The sequence below is a fragment of the Gossypium raimondii genome, chromosome 2, assembly GCF_025698545.1.
Source record: "Gossypium raimondii isolate GPD5lz chromosome 2, ASM2569854v1, whole genome shotgun sequence".
Classification (NCBI taxonomy): domain Eukaryota; kingdom Viridiplantae; phylum Streptophyta; class Magnoliopsida; order Malvales; family Malvaceae; genus Gossypium; species Gossypium raimondii.
The window spans coordinates 22,287,316-22,303,570 of NC_068566.1; positions in this window are offsets into that span (position 1 = coordinate 22,287,316).

The window sequence follows — 16,255 nt, forward strand, 5'->3', positions numbered from 1 at the left end:
TCACTTATGGTGTTATGTTGCCATTTCCATCATTCTTTTTTCTAGTCAAACTGTGAGCCTGAGAGTATATTAAGGTTTGCTTAGAAATGTCTAGCATATTATATTACTAGACTGATATAGGATAAGTTTCTCCCCATGTTTTTCTTTCAAAGGTGACTTACTAGAGAGTTTGAGTTTTTTTGTTGTTGTCCTATGCTTGGAGATGCTCTGTTCTAGCATATTACTAGTTATGAAAGATGTCTAAGAGAGGTTGCTTGTTCACCTAATGGAAATATTAATTAGGAGAAAAATATTCACTGGAAGGTGTCTAAGATAGGCTGGTCATCTTTTGCATTTAATGCGACTAACTGTTTAGCGAAGTACTTGTTTTGAGCAGTTTACTTATCATAGCCATGAATGAGTCTTGACCATCTAGAATGTTGTATGTATCACACAAGAAAGTAAAATATGGTCCGTCTTAAAAGTTTGTCTTTCGTGTCTGTGGGCTTTACATGATCCTCAAGGTGTTGGTGATTAGGTAAATTTTCATGAAGACTTTGAATATGGCACTCTGGTGTGAACTGTTCTTTCTTTAGGTGTTGATTAATTTCAACCTTCCTTGCCATTAAGAAATCTATTTTGCATTGTTTTGTTAGTGTTGTCTAGGCATGTTCCTAGGTGTGCTTGCACCTTGGCACTAGACAACAAAAGTGCCTTAGACCTTTTTGAGTGAACCTCATTTGGGTGCACCTAGGCAATCTTTTTTGTAAGGCAATAGGTGCAAAAAAAGAAAGGCCTACTTGATTGTAGTTCTCTTTAATTTAATTTTTTTCTCACTTATTCATTAGATGTACCTTTGCTAGTAATAAAGAGAGTGTACCAAACCCTCTAGTTCTTAGTATTTGAAAATCAAATAGAAAACCTTGAACATAAGGAAATCTTGCATATTGAACCAAAATAACTACATATGTCAATCATCTTTTAGAGAAATTAGTCCACATTCACACACATACTGTGCTTTACTTTCACTTGGATTTTTTTCTTTTTGCATCTTCTCTACGAGTCCATGTAAAGGGTCTAATGTAGAGCAACAGAAAGGTCGCTTGATCATTAGCATCAATTTTGCACTTCTCTTTTGTGATATGCATGTGGTCTATTATCTAGCTACCCAACATTCAAAATCTTGCATTGATCCTATTTTGCGATATTACGTATGATAGTGGTCCCCGACCATGACTGTAAGTTCTATCTGCATCAAGATTCTCTCCATGTTATCAAGCTCAATGACAAGGTTTGTTGGAATTATTAGAAATTTGATCGTTTGTTTTGCTCCCTAAGATCCGGCCTTATATGTTCAAAGGTGGAATACTGAATTCACTCTCTAAATATGCAAAGAAAGGCCTGATAATGATCGATATGTTAAGAATCGTCAAATGGCGTGTCTCCCAAGGAGACGAGATGGTTGTTCCATGACGATAAAGTATAATAATATGAACCTATCATCTATAATCTGTGTATAAAAACTAAGGTTAGAGGGATAAGTAATCATTTACATTTGTCACGTTGTGTATGAAATTATGACTTAAGTGTAGATTTATTTTGAATATTGTTACCTAATGCAAGAAGCAGACTGAACAATATAAACATTTCTTTTCTTCTATTCCAGTTATGCATACACATTGTTGTTTGTTTTCTCTCTTCTTTAGTTATTTTGTAGTTGTTGACCATTTTGCATTTGGTCTCCAACATTTTAAGGAAAAAAATTTAACATTGGCTTTGGATATTCTTTTTGGAAGCTACTGTAGAAGATTTGGGTGAGGATTTACATGGTTAGTAGGTACTCAGCTTTTATATAAATTATTACTTGTGTATTAATTTTAAACACTTTCTTAACTTTTTTTATGACATTTTAACAATTTAGTTGTTAAATTTATCGTATTTTTCATGTATGCAAACTTTTAAATCAATTTGATATGTAAAACAATTTAAAATATAAATTTATTAATATGTGTAAAACAATTTTTTGGAAAATATTTTAGGAAATCATAAACAAAGAAAAATATTTTACAGATTCATCCAAACACCGAAAAATATTTTCCAAGAATCATTTTATAGAAAAGTAAAACATTTTCCAGAAATCATTTTACGGAAAACATTTTACTGCCAAACAAACGGACCCTAAGTATGTGTGGATTTCTTGATTGGGCTTGGAATCTTCTTATTGGGCCTTGCCTTTAAGAATTTGGACTTGTGGTCCATCTCCTACCGAAATTGGGTCGTTGATGCTCGTAACGGAGATCCAATGCGCTTTGGCTGCAAGATTCAGTTTCTTGGACCAAGATTTCTAAGATTTGAAATCTTGATTTTCTTGATTCTTGAAATCGCTCCAAACAGCAAAATTGGGCCAAGATTCGGTTTCTTGATTTTCTTGAAAACAAGAAAGTGAATCTTGATTTTCTCGTTCCTTCGTGTATGCATCTAAGGCCTTGCTAACAAACTCCTGAATGGTCCCATTTAGTTTGGAACGCATTTGTCGGGCCTTTGATCTCGTTATTGGGCCTTGTGGTAATTTGAGCCCATCACGTTCTTGAACTTGGGTTGGGCCTTTGTGACTTGTATCAGCAAGCAATTAAAATGAAAATCTAAAAGAAGATTGACTTTCGGTTATCAAGAAGAGTTTTAAAAACATCCCAAACAAATCTGAAACGAATTACATTTCCAAAACAGCAAACCAATTTCAAATTCCAGCAAACAAATCTCAACCAGTATTTGAAGGGAAATTCGACAAGAATAATTGGGGAAGATGAATCAGAAATCGATTCTTGCGGCCAAAGGAAAGATGTCGATCAATCTTTAATGTCGAATAGGGCTGGAAAAAAATTAAGAACAGCAAATAGATTAGATAAAGACTCGGCACAAGCAGAATTAAAGAAAAGGAATTGAACAGCAAATAATTTAAAGATAAGTCCTAAGAAGCCTTGAAATCCCGAAAGATCACACAACTCCCTTCAAACGTCTCTAATCTCCCCTCCAAAGAATATCTATGGCAAGAAGAAGGCTGAAGATGGCTCCCACAATCAAAAGATTGTTAAAAGAACTTCTAAAGAAAACTCAAGAGAGAATTATTGGAGAAAAACTCAAAGAGAATCCTGCACTTAAACAAATCTGAAATTTTTGATATAATTCAGAAGTGAATACAAGGGTGGCCAGCCATGCCTTTAAATAGGCCTTATACTAATCCTAATCTCATTAGGAAAACTTAAGAATTAAATCTAATTAATAAAAATAATAGGAAAATTCGGCCAGGAACTTTAATGGACTATTTTGGGCCAAATTTTAACATGTAATATTCCTAAAGCCTAAAAATTAAATTAACAATTAAAATGTTTACAAATTGGGCCCTTTGATAATTTGGCCTGATTTTCAACTAAGTATGGGTGGATTTCTTGATTGGGCTTGGAATCTTCTTATTGGGCCTTGCCTTCAAGAAATTGGGCTTGTGATCCTTCTCTTACCAAAATTGAGTCGTTGATGCTCGTGACGGAGATCCAATGCGCTTTGGCTGCAAGATTTGGTTTCTTGGACCAAGATTTCCAAGATTTGGAATCTTGATTTTCTTGATTCTTGAAATCGCTCCAAACAACAAAATTGGGCCAAGATTCGGTTTATTGATTTTCTTGAAAACAAGAAAGTGAATCTTGATTTTCTCGTTCTTTTGTGTACGCATCTAAGGCCTTGCTAACGAACTCCTGAATGGTCCCATTTAGTTTGGAACGCATTTATCGAGCCTTTTGATACGACCCACCCTTGGGAATGGCCATTGTTTCAGCCTACAAGCGAGGCTCGTCGTGTTTGCAAGCTGGACGTAGCTTAATTTTTATTTTGTGGAGCTTCATTTGTCTCGTTTTCAGCTTAATTTCAGCTCAAGTCACTTACGATTCAGCTCCATATTATTATTAAGACCTTATTATAGTAGCTGAAATAATCATTTGAGTCATTTAATTAGTTTATTACAGCTCAATTATTTTTTGCTATTTAATTGGTCTCAAATTGGGCAATTTAATTATGCATATTAATTGTGTTTTTCTTACATGTTATTAAGTCAAATTAATTTCCTATAGCTTATAAATATGTCTTAATACATGTTTTAATGTGTCTTGTCCAAACCGAATTAATTAGACTTAGTTTAATTAATTGTGTCTTGTTATAATTATATGGATTAATGTTGTCTAAATTATGTTTTTAATATGATTCAGCTGAATAATGATTAACTAAATCCATTTGCTCATGTTGTGTAGGTTGGCTGAATGTGGATGGAAGCATTTAAGCTAGGTGCATGAACCATAGGTTCAATGAATATGGCGTTACATGCATGAAGAATGTTCATTGATTTTAAATGATTCAAGAACCAGATAATGCCGTTCACACATGAAGTTCACACTCTTGGCTTTTCAGTTTGGAATGTTCACATGATGACTCTTTGAAACCGAGTGTTCACACTTCATTTGGCCGTTCAATCCCTCTTAATGGTGGTCACTTTTCAAAGAAAAGATACAACTTAACTGAGCTCATTTATGTACATTGGCTGAATCTAACTCCTTCATGCATCAATCAAAGTGGCCAAGGTGCAATGAGAGTTCTAGAAGCTTATCAAGTTTAGCCGAATCTATTTTGCACATTTAAGTGGTTCATTTGCTTACTCTTTAAGGATTGTAAGAGACCATTCGGCTAGCTTAGGAGATTATTATAAATAGCTGAATTTTTACTGTGTAGAGGACTTTTAAAACTTTATCGAATTGCTGTCAAAATTTAGAAAGGATTCTTCTCTTAAATTTCGTCCAAAAACTTCGTTGACTTATCTAAGTAGTTAGTGGCGTCAACCGTTTTTGTTCAATCGAACTTATCACATTTACGTGTGGCGTTCAACCCAAATTATACCAAGGTTCCTATCTGATCTAGATAGTGGGTTGAGGTTTCCATTTTAGTTTTCAAAATCAACTTTAGAACCTATAAGTCTCGGGTCAACCCTTAACAAAGAGTTGGTTCATTCTTGTTCTCAAGTTACCGTTTTAAATTCAAACACCAAGTTTTCTATTCTTTCATAGCCAAACCTTATGCATTCAATTAACCTTCTTTCATAAACCTATCCATTGACACCCATAAGCCCTATTTAGCCTAAATCCGACTTCAATTCAAACTCAAACGATTCTTCCCTGTTTTAACGATCGGGCAACAATACGACTCGAATTCATCAACGAGGCCGGGACACATCACCTTTGATCTCGTTATTGGGCCTTGTGGTAATTTGATCCCATCACATTCTTGAACTTGGGTTGGGCCTTCTTCTCCGATTCATGATAGGCTTCAAGATCCGACCTTCCTTGAAAAGCAGGAATCACCATCTTAATGTTCTTTAAGTCATCATCAGGTCGCTCTCGATCTCTTTGTCCCCGTGCTCGTTGGGCTCGTCGCCTTTCACTTTGTCATGAAGCTTCATCACTTTCAACGTCACTTGGTTCGTATAAGTCATTTGCATGTTGCCAAGGACGTTCTTACTCTCTTCTTGGGGTTGGAGGGGTGTTCGCACGTTGACTTCATTCCTCCATTTGTTCCATTCGTTCATTAAAGGAATCGAATTGGGGTTGGAACAATCGGGAGATTACTCGTACAATGGCTTGCACTTGTAGATCGGGCACTCCTCCTCCGGGAACATTCCTTCTTGGTTGAAGATTTACTCCTCCACCAGCGGCATTCGAATTCCTCCACTTGTTGCTCGACTTTCCGGACTTCTTGACATGATGATCTGAGTATGTAAGGTATCCTCACCACAAAACCTCACAAAGACTCTCACAAGAAAAGAATAAAACACTCCACTCGTGTTTCACTCAATTTAGGCTTTTAAGTTGATGTAAACTCTCGTGCCTTTTACCTCTCAAATCCAACTCTCGATATTCTAAAAAGCTACCTTAGACTTATCCACAACTTGTGGGTCGGCTTTGAAGGGCTAATACAAAGGAATATGATGTGGTTTAGGGTAGGCTGGAAAGAAAGAAAGATTTGGTTTGAAGTTGTGGTGTAAGAACGGGTCACTACTTAAAAAGAGAATCACTTGTTCAGAACGACAATCAACACTTGTAACTTTTTTTTAATTCGAAATTCTTTTTTTATACAAAATTTTTTTATGATTTCCGTAATATATATTCTTTATCTTTTTTTTTAAAATCAAATTTTTTTCGAATTTTTTAACGACGATTACATACCTAATTTAACTAGCTCTGATACCAACTGGTACGAGCTCATTTTGAAAGATGCAACGAGTTGTAATAATTCCCGATCGAAATTATGTAGTGTCGGTTTAATACGAATTCAGTCCCTTGAGTTTTGAAGGTTAAATGACTTAGGAAGCAAAGTGTTTGATGATTTGTTGTTTGGTGGTTTCCAATGAAACAAGAACGAACCCTTATTAGTAAATAAGGACCCGGGCTTATATCGTTTCAAAGAAAGGAAAGGAATAGGAATAAAACCGAGACCCACTATTTAACGAAATAGGAACCTTCGGTATGAAGAACGCCACACCAACGGGTGATAAGTTTGAAAACAAAGTCAGATTGACGCCACTTGTGAAGATAAGTCAATTGAGCTTTGGAGAATAAGGAGAGTGAATTATCTCACCAAAAATATAATTCATTCAAAAATTTGGCAAAAAGTTCTTTTACAAGAAAATCAGCAACTATTTATAGCATAATGCCTAGTAGCTGAATGGACAGATTCTAGGCTTAATTTCTAAGCAAACATTGAACTAAAATTTAGCTTTAGTTCATGAATGTTGGCCAATGTAGGTTCGGTTGAATGGAGACCAAGGAATAGCTTCCAATGAACTTTAGAAATTAGCAGCAGCTACATTCGGCTAATGGAGTTTAATGAGGTAATTCATGAAGCATCTCTTGCTGAAAAATTACCAACATTAAATAGCAACTTGAACAGCCATTTGGAAATGTGAATGGACGGTTTTGAAGAGCCATATGGTGTGAAAATGGTTGAACATGATGTGAACATCTTTATGCCTCCTTGAGAAGAGAATTGGCCATGTCTTGGAGTGTTGAATTGGCTGCAGACTCTTGGCCGAATAGTTGCCTTGAAGAGAGCCAAAATTAATCAGCTTCAATGCATTATACTAGCTGCACATGCATATTCACATTCATTGAATCTACATGCATGCATCTAGCTAATGAATCTCCAAATTCGGCTGCACCTGAATTAAAACAAATGAACTTAATTAATTCAAACAAATTTAGCTGAACTTAAATAAAACATAATGTAAACATCATAATTAACATTGTGACAACTTAAATATAAATAAAACATGACACATAAATTCGGCTGGACAGATTTAATACATGTATTAATTTAGACAAACTAAATGAAATCAAGACATCTTTAATTTAACTAAGACAAATTAAACACTTATATTAATTAAAGACATATTTATAAGCTGTAGTAAAACTTATTTAAATGTCTAATTTAAATGCTCTAAAAATTCCAGCAGCAAATTTTATTAGCTGGAACGAAATTCAGCTTCCCAAAAATTGAACATGTTGAGCTCGTTTTTGAATTCTTTGCTATCATTTTCCACAATTCGTTCCACCATTGCTGAAATAGCATCCTTGAATTGTTTAGCTCTAGCTCGCGTTATCAGACCAATGGGCAGCTTGATAGCTTCTTGTTCGAGCTCTATGTTGTTCATAGGCGAGCTCACATCATAATCTATCTTTTGGATTTCTAACATTTTGTGAAGCATGTCCGAAGAATTTTCAGAATTTGAATTCCAAATGTGGAAGCGAGAAATGCAAAGGATAATGTAGTTTGAATTTCGACAAATACAAGAAGTAGAACTCCATGAACCATTCGAAAAAGATAAAAAATGATTTGACACATGCTACCGATGACATCAACATGAGTTCAATCCTTCAAAGATTGGAGAATGAACCGCAACGTGAAAATCTGTTTCACACTCGATGTCGTGTTCACGATAAAGTGTGTTGCACCGTTATCGATGGAGAGAGTAGCTCAAACGTGGCTAGTACTAGAATGGTGAAAAAACTTGGCTTACCCGTTACCAAGCATCCCCAACCTTATAAGCTGGGATGGTTCAACGACAAAGGCGAATTTGAAGTTACTCAACAAGTGCGTGTTGCATTTTCTATCGGTAGATACCAAGACGAAGTCGTTTGTGATGTGGTGCCTATTCAAGCCTGCCATTTGTTGCTAGGAGAACCATGGCAATTAGATCGCAAGGTCGCTCACGATGAACGTACCAATAGGCATTCCTTCAAGCATCAAGGAAGGAAAATCACCTTAGCACTGCTCACACCGAAACAAGTCCATGAGGACCAAATCAAATTAAAAAAATTGGTTGTAAAAGAATGTGAGCGAGAAAAGAACATTGAAAAAGAAATTGAAAGAAATGAAAAAGAAAAAGATGAAAATGAGATTTAAAAAACAAAAGAGAGTGAAAAGCAAAAAGAGATTGAAAAAGAAATTGAAAAAGAGTTTGCAAAAGAAACGAGTGAAGAAAGCAAACAAGAAAAAGTAAGGAATATTTTCGCTAACCCCCGTTTGAGTTTGCCTTTTAATTCTTCTTCGTTTCAGGTTTGCAAAATTCCACCCACGGACTGGTTCCAACTTCATTATCTTTCCGACACACGACATTTTCAATTAATTGAAAAAGGTAAGTTGGATGATGTGACTACCTTTCAAAAATTCAAAGGTAAGTCAGGTAAGAAACCTTGTGATATTCAATCTGATTGTGGTTTGATTCCTTTTGACAAATTCGTCCATTTTGTTTGTCTCAAAGAAAGTTCTTTCAATCGATCGTTCTGTTGTTTAACCTTGAAGCGAATTGATGAATCTATTCTGAAAGGTGTTTTGCAATGCTCTAACCATCATTTATTTCATATTGATTCACATCATGTCCAATTGCAAGATATCATCCTTCCAACTCTTCAAGGTAAGCAAGGTAATGTATCTTTTGAGATTCAATCAAATTGGAACTTTTTGAATTCTGTTGATAAGTGTGCCTATGAACTTCACAAAAGCCATTATCATTCTTTGCCTAGTTTCTATAGGTTGAATCGGTTAGCTGATTTTGATCTGATTAGCATCTTGGAATGTCCTTCTCATCATTGGTTCCATGTTGATTCAAATCACCTCAAATTGCATGTTGTGGGAGATGATGACATTACTTCAACTTTAAGCCAGCAAAACATGATCGTTGAGTGTGATAAAAATTATTCATGTAACATGATTAATTTGATTGGATTTGATTGCTACATGAATTCTCTCAATCAGCACAATAAAGTTTTGTGTATACCTCTGTTTGTTCGAATGATTCTTACGAGGTCTAATTGCTTGAATCTATCCATGTTTAAATCTTATTCGTTTAACATTGGTGAACTGTTGCTGATTAAAAAGTTTTCATTGTATTCACAAACAAGTGACTCGAAACGTGTGTTTAACTCTAGAGCATATTTTTCTAAATTGCTGATGAAAGAAGGTGAGTACCATCATCTTAGTTTGTATAGATATGTTGGCCCTTTTGATATAGGGTTGTGCGCGGACCAAGATCGAGTTGCCAAGTCATGAGGAAAACTCCTACGAGGCTCTAAATGAATAGATCTGAAATCAAAACAAAGAATAAGATTAACACAAATTAGATCTGGAATTAAAATCCCCAAAACAACTAAGAACAACCAAGAATGAAAGAACTTATGAATAGATGTTTTTGAAAATGAAAGAATACGAAATCGATCTCCAAGATTGATTCCCCACAAGCCGAATCTATCCAAGAACAACAAAATAGTAAGCAAATTAAAACAATCAGAATTTTTAATGGAATCTAAGGGTTAGTGCGGCAAGAAGACAAGAAAGAAATCGATGGAATAGAACGATTCAGGAAGTGAACAAAAGATTGCAATGCTGCCCAATTGAACACCCAAGATGGTTTCCCCAAATTTCAGCAATCGAATGGCCCCCAAATAGAATATGTAAAAAATCAGGGGCATAGTGTTGTCGAAGCTCCGTTGTTGAGTTAACCTTTGTCAAATGAAACTCAAATTTCATGTACAACCACATAAACTGTTTAAGGCACGAATATAAATTGAAAACAAACTTGGCAAATTTCGTTACCTTATTCACCACAACAGATTTACACAAATTCGAGGATTTTTCACGAGGCAAATAAAGAGAATAACAACGCACACTTCCTTTCGTAATGACTTTATCAACCATAATCGAAGAATAATAATTAATCGGATTAAAATGAGGGGATCCTCTAAGAACTAAGTCACCAAAAGTTTTATCCATAATTTCCTAATCTGCACGAAACTCGGTTGCTAAAATTTCCTTACCTCGCTTACCTTCGGGCTCATGTAGTGTGATTTCATCTTTGCCTATGTTGATCATACGAAAGCGTCTTTCATTTGAGAGGCATTGAAGTTGAAAGTTATCTTTCTGATACGAACTCGTTTCGTGATTGATTCGAGTCGTTAGTGATGCCCGATCGTGAATTGAGTAGAATAGAATCGTTTCGGTTTAAAAGTAGCAAAATAGAGTTAATGACTTCAAACAAAGGTAATGAATAAAATAGATAGGAAACAATAACCAATTAAATGGCTAAGACCAAAAAAATGAACCAACAATAACGAATTGTTGACCCAAATCTCAAAATGGTCTTTAGGTGTTTTTCGGTTAAAAGAAACAGCAAGGAACCTTGACCCACTATCAACTATGATAGGAACCAAAGGTATATTGAATGCCACACAAAAGGTGATAAGTTCAGCAACAAAGAAAAGATGGACGCCACAAGCTTTGCTTGATAAGTCAAATCAATTCTGTAAGAACAAATAGAATTGGATAGCTCACAATTCAAATATTTCATCTATATTCAGCAAAAAAAGTTTTCCTCTCTATGGCTGATTACATTTATTTATAATGCTAAAACAAGATAACCGAATGGTCAAAAACATCCACTTAATATGCCATAAAAATTGATGTCTTTTCTTATTCTTTGAACCAAATAAATCCTTCCATAAAATCACTTTAATTCAGCTGATTTGAATGTCTTTAATGGCTTAGAAAATGACTCTTGAGTTGTCCTTGGCTAGTTGAATAGACACCATCTCTTAACCAGCTCCTTAATGACATTCAAAGGCTTGATTAATTTCTCTTGAAAGCTCCAAAAATGGCTGGAAGTGGAAGAGTTGTTGCTGAATTTTAAAGGGCATAAAATGCTCTTTAAAACTCCTGTAATGATTTTAAGCTCCCTTTATAATGACCCTTTAATTGTAACTCAAAAGAACTTGAACAACCACTTAATTAAATGTGTAATGACCTTGAATTGTAACCACTATAAGCTAAAAGTCACATGCAATAAACACATTAAAATGAGTTTATTAAACAAATGAAAACACTTATTAATCATAACAAACATTAAACTTACTTAAATAAATGAACTAAAACATATATGCAATAATTATTTTAGCAACTAGTTTAATTGAAGAAGCATAATTTAAAGAACTTAATTTATGCATCAATAAATAATCCTAGGAACTAGATCAATTAAGAAGCATCTTTATTTAATAAATTTCAATAACTAACTCATTTATTAAAACTTAAGATAAGTTAAATTGATTGATCAACTACTCATTTATTAAACTAAAACAAGTTAATTAAAAGAAACAAATTCAGCTTGCAATAAATTGCAAGTAACGCTTTTTGAACGGTTCGAAGCACGACTATCGAATTCGGCCACTTGCTCTTCCCAAGCTCGTTCCAAATAGCTTGCTATTGCATTTCGAAATCTCTTAGCTCGTGATCGAGTTATTGGTCCTCGTGGTAGCTCAATGGATTCAGTAGTAATTTCCTAGGCTAAGGTTGTATCATTCCCCCCCTCTTCGAGGCGATTTGCTCCCAAATCGTCACCTACATCAAAAAGGGATAAATCAGCAACATTAAAAGTAGCACTAACCCCATACTCACAAGGTAAATCTAACTTATAAGCGTTATCATTAATCATTTCCAAGACTTGAAAAGGTCCATCTCCTCGTGGTAAAAGCTTGGAACGTCTTTGAACGGGAAATCTCTCCTTGCGCATGTGAATCCAAACCCAATCACCAGGTTCAAATATTACTCGTTTACGACCCTTGTTAACTTGATGAGCATATTGCTCCGTTCTTTGTTCAATATTATCCCTAACTCGCTGATGTAATTGTTTCACAAAATCTACCTTTTTCTTTCCATCTACATGTACCAATTTATCAGAAGGTAAAGGCAATAAATCCAATGGCGTTAAGGGATTAAATCCATACACTACCTCAAATGGTGAAAACTTGGTAGCTGAATGTACCGATCGATTGTATGCAAATTCAATGTGAGGTAGACACTCCTCCCAAGTCTTTAAATTCTTACGTATAATGGCCCGTAGTAGTGTTGACAGAACTCTATTAACAACCTCCGTTTGGCCATCAGTTTGGGGATGATTTGTTGTGGAAAATAATAGCTTAGTTCCAATCTTTCCCCATAAAGTCCTCCAAAAGTGGCTGAGAAATTTAGTGTCTCGATCCGAAACAATGGTTCTTGGAATGCCATGCAATCGTACAATCTCCCTAAAAAATAGATTGGCAACATTTAAAGCATCGTCAGTTTTGTTACATGCTATGAAATGAGCCATTTTTGAAAAACAATCAACTACAACAAACACAAACTCTTTGCCATTCTTTGTTCTAGGAAGACCCAAAACAAAGTCCATAGAAATATCCATCCATGGCATTTCTGGGATCGGTAATGGAGTATAGAGTCCATGTGGCTGCACCCTTGATTTCGCCTTCTTGCAAACAATACAACGATTGCACACTTTAGCCACATCTCGTTTTATCTTTGGCCAATAAAAGTGTTCTTGAATAATGGCCAAAGTTTTGGCAATACCAAAATGTCCCATTAAACCCCCACTATGTGCTTCATGAATCAGCAAATTTCTAGTTGATCCTTGGGGTATGCACAACTTATTTTCTTGAAATAGGAATCCATCTTGTTGGTAGTACCTGTCATATGCACCTTGCACACATAACTTGTAAACTTCTCCAAAATCAGAATCATCAGCATATAATTCCTTTAAATAAGCAAAACCAAGTAACTTGACATCCAAATAATTTAGAAGAGCATACCTTCGTGATAAAGCATCTGCAACGATATTTTCCTTACCTTGCTTATACTAAATCACATATGGAAAGGATTCTAAGAATTCTACCCATTTTGCATGTCGTTTGTTAAGCTTAGTTTGCCCTCTCAAATGCTTCAAAGCCTCATGGTCCGTGTGTATAATGAACTCTTTAGGCCAAAGGTAATGCTGCCATGTTTCTAATGCACGTATCAATGCGTACATTTCTTTGTCATAGGTGGGATAATTGAGTGTAGCTCCATTAAGTTTCTCACTAAAATAAGCCACCGGTCGCCCATCTTGCGTTAAAACCGCACCTATTCCTATTCCAGAAGCATCACATTCCACCTCGAAAATTTTGTTAAAATCCGGCAAACATAAAAGTGGAGCATTAGTCAAACAATCTTTGATTTTAACAAAAGCAGATTCTTGTTCATCAGACCAAATAAAAGGTGAATTTTTTTTGATAATACCGGTTAATGGGGTAGCAAGAGTGCTAAAATTTGGTACAAACCTCCTATAGAAGCTTGCAAGGCCATGAAAGCTTCTAACTTGGCTGATGTTATTCGGTCGTGGCCATTCTTGTATTGCTTTAATCTTCTCTTGGTCCACCTCTAGTCCATTCGTACTTACAACAAATCCTAGAAAAACAACTTTTTCAGTACAAAAGTTACATTTCTTAAGCCTTGCATACAATACTTCATTTCGTAAAACCTTCAAAATAGCATGCAAATGTTCAAGATGTTCAGTTAATGATTTGCTGTAAATTAAAATATCGTCAAAATAAACTACGCAAAAACGACCAATGGAAGACCTCAAAACGTGGTTCATCAACCTCATGAAAGTACTCGGTGCATTGGTGAGGCCAAAAGGCATCACTAACCACTCATACAAATCGTATTTAGTCTTAAACGCAGTCTTCCACTCGTCCCCCTCCCGCATACAAATTTGATGATAGCCACTTTTCAGATCAATCTTAGAGAACAATTTTGCACCACTAAGCTCGTCTAACATATCATCAAGTCTAGGAATGGTATGACGGTATTTGACGGTAATTTTGTTGATAGCTCAGCAATCTATGCACATCCTCCATGAACTATCTGTTTTAGGCACCAACAGAACGGGAACCGCACATGGACTTAAACTCTCCCGTATATAGACTTTTTCCATTAATTCCGCTACTTGTCGTTGCAACTCTTTAGTTTCCTCCGGGTTGCTTCGATAAGCTGGCCGATTTGGAATTGTAGCTCCAAGAATAAAGTCTATTTGATGTTCAATACCTCGAAAAGGAGGCAATCCACTTGGCACATCTTCTTGGAAAACGTCTTTGAATTCCTGAATCAATGAAACAATAGACAAAGGTAAAGAATTGTCAAGTTCATTAGCATCGAATAAGCATTCCTTGTACATAACCACAAGTACGGGTTGATGCAACAACAATGATTTTCATATCTCCTTTTCTCTCGCAAATACGCTCATTTTACCACTCTCAATTTCTTTTTGACTTTCTTGTTCCTGTCGTACTTTTACCTCCACTCCTTTAATTTTTTCTTTCTTTTTTTCATTTTTCTTGTCTCTCTCTTTTTCAATCTTTTCTTTCAACTTCAATTGATCTGGGTACACTTGCTTTGGAGTCAATGGCACTAAAGTTACATTCTTGCCTCGATGCTTGAATGTATAGCGATTTGTATAACCATCATAGATCACGCGCCTATCAAACTGCCATGGACGTCCCAAAAGTAGATGTCTCGCATGCATAGGAACTACATCGCACACCACTTCATCTTGGTACTTTCCAATAGAAAATGCCACCACAGGTTGTTTTGTTACTTTCAGCTGACCACCATCATTTAGCCATTGCAACTTGTATGGAGTTGGATGTTTAGTTGTAGCCAAACCTAGCTTTTCCACCAACATAATACTAGCTGCGTTAGTACAACTACCACCATCAATGATCATACTACATACCTTGCCTTGAATGTGGCATCGAGTGTGAAAAATATTCTCCCTTTGTTGATCAGTTTCAACACTTTGAATGCCGAGGCTACGCTTCACCACAAGAATTTCTCCTTCAATGGGTAAATCTAAATCTTCATCATCGGATGGCATTTCAGGTTCATTTTCATCCTCTTCCTCTGACTCAACTTCTCCATCAGCTCTTATCACCATAATTCGTCAATTGGGACATTGACTAGCTATGTGCCCTCGGCCTTGGCACTTGAAACATCTTATGTGATACGATCCACCCCGGAGTTGAGTCGAGTCGTATTAGTGTTGCCCAATCGTCTACGATGAAGTAAGGAACAATTGAATAGCTAGTAAGTAAAATAGATGAAATAGGCTCAATATTGTTTTAAAATAACAAGGGTTCAAAAAAATGGCTAAATGGATGTGTTCAGTTATGGAATATTGATGGAAAGAAAATCGACTCAGGAAACAAGTAAGAACCAACACTAATAAGTGTCGACCCAGCACTTATACGTTTAATGAGATGGATAGAAGAAATTCAACAAAAAACCTCGACCCACTATCTAGATAGATAGGAACCTCGGTATAGGGTCCGAACGCCACACTTGGTAAAGTGATAAGTTCGGGATAAACAAAGAACGGGTTGACGCCACTAGCTTTGTAGATAAGCCAACAAGCCTTCCTACGAAATTGGAGAAAAGTAATTCTCACCAAATGAACAGAGTTTCATTTCAATTCATCAAAGAAAAGTAATCCTTTACAAAATCTGAATACACCTATTTATAGTGCCAAAATAAGGTAGCTAAAAAGTCACAAACATCCAATTAATGTGCTGATTAAGAAAAACCAATTAAAGATCAAAACTCTTGGCATTCTTGGAACAAGTAACTTCCACATTGAATTCTCTTCAATTCGTCTGATTGAATGTTCATGAAAGCTTGAAATTGTCTCTTGAGTTATCCCATGGGTAGCCGAATGGACAACATCTCATTAAAGAAGTTTTGAATGCTGAAATTATTCTTTTTAAAAGAACAAAAACAATCAGCAGGAAGTTAAAGAGTTGCTGCCAAATTTAAAGGGTATAAAATGCCCTTT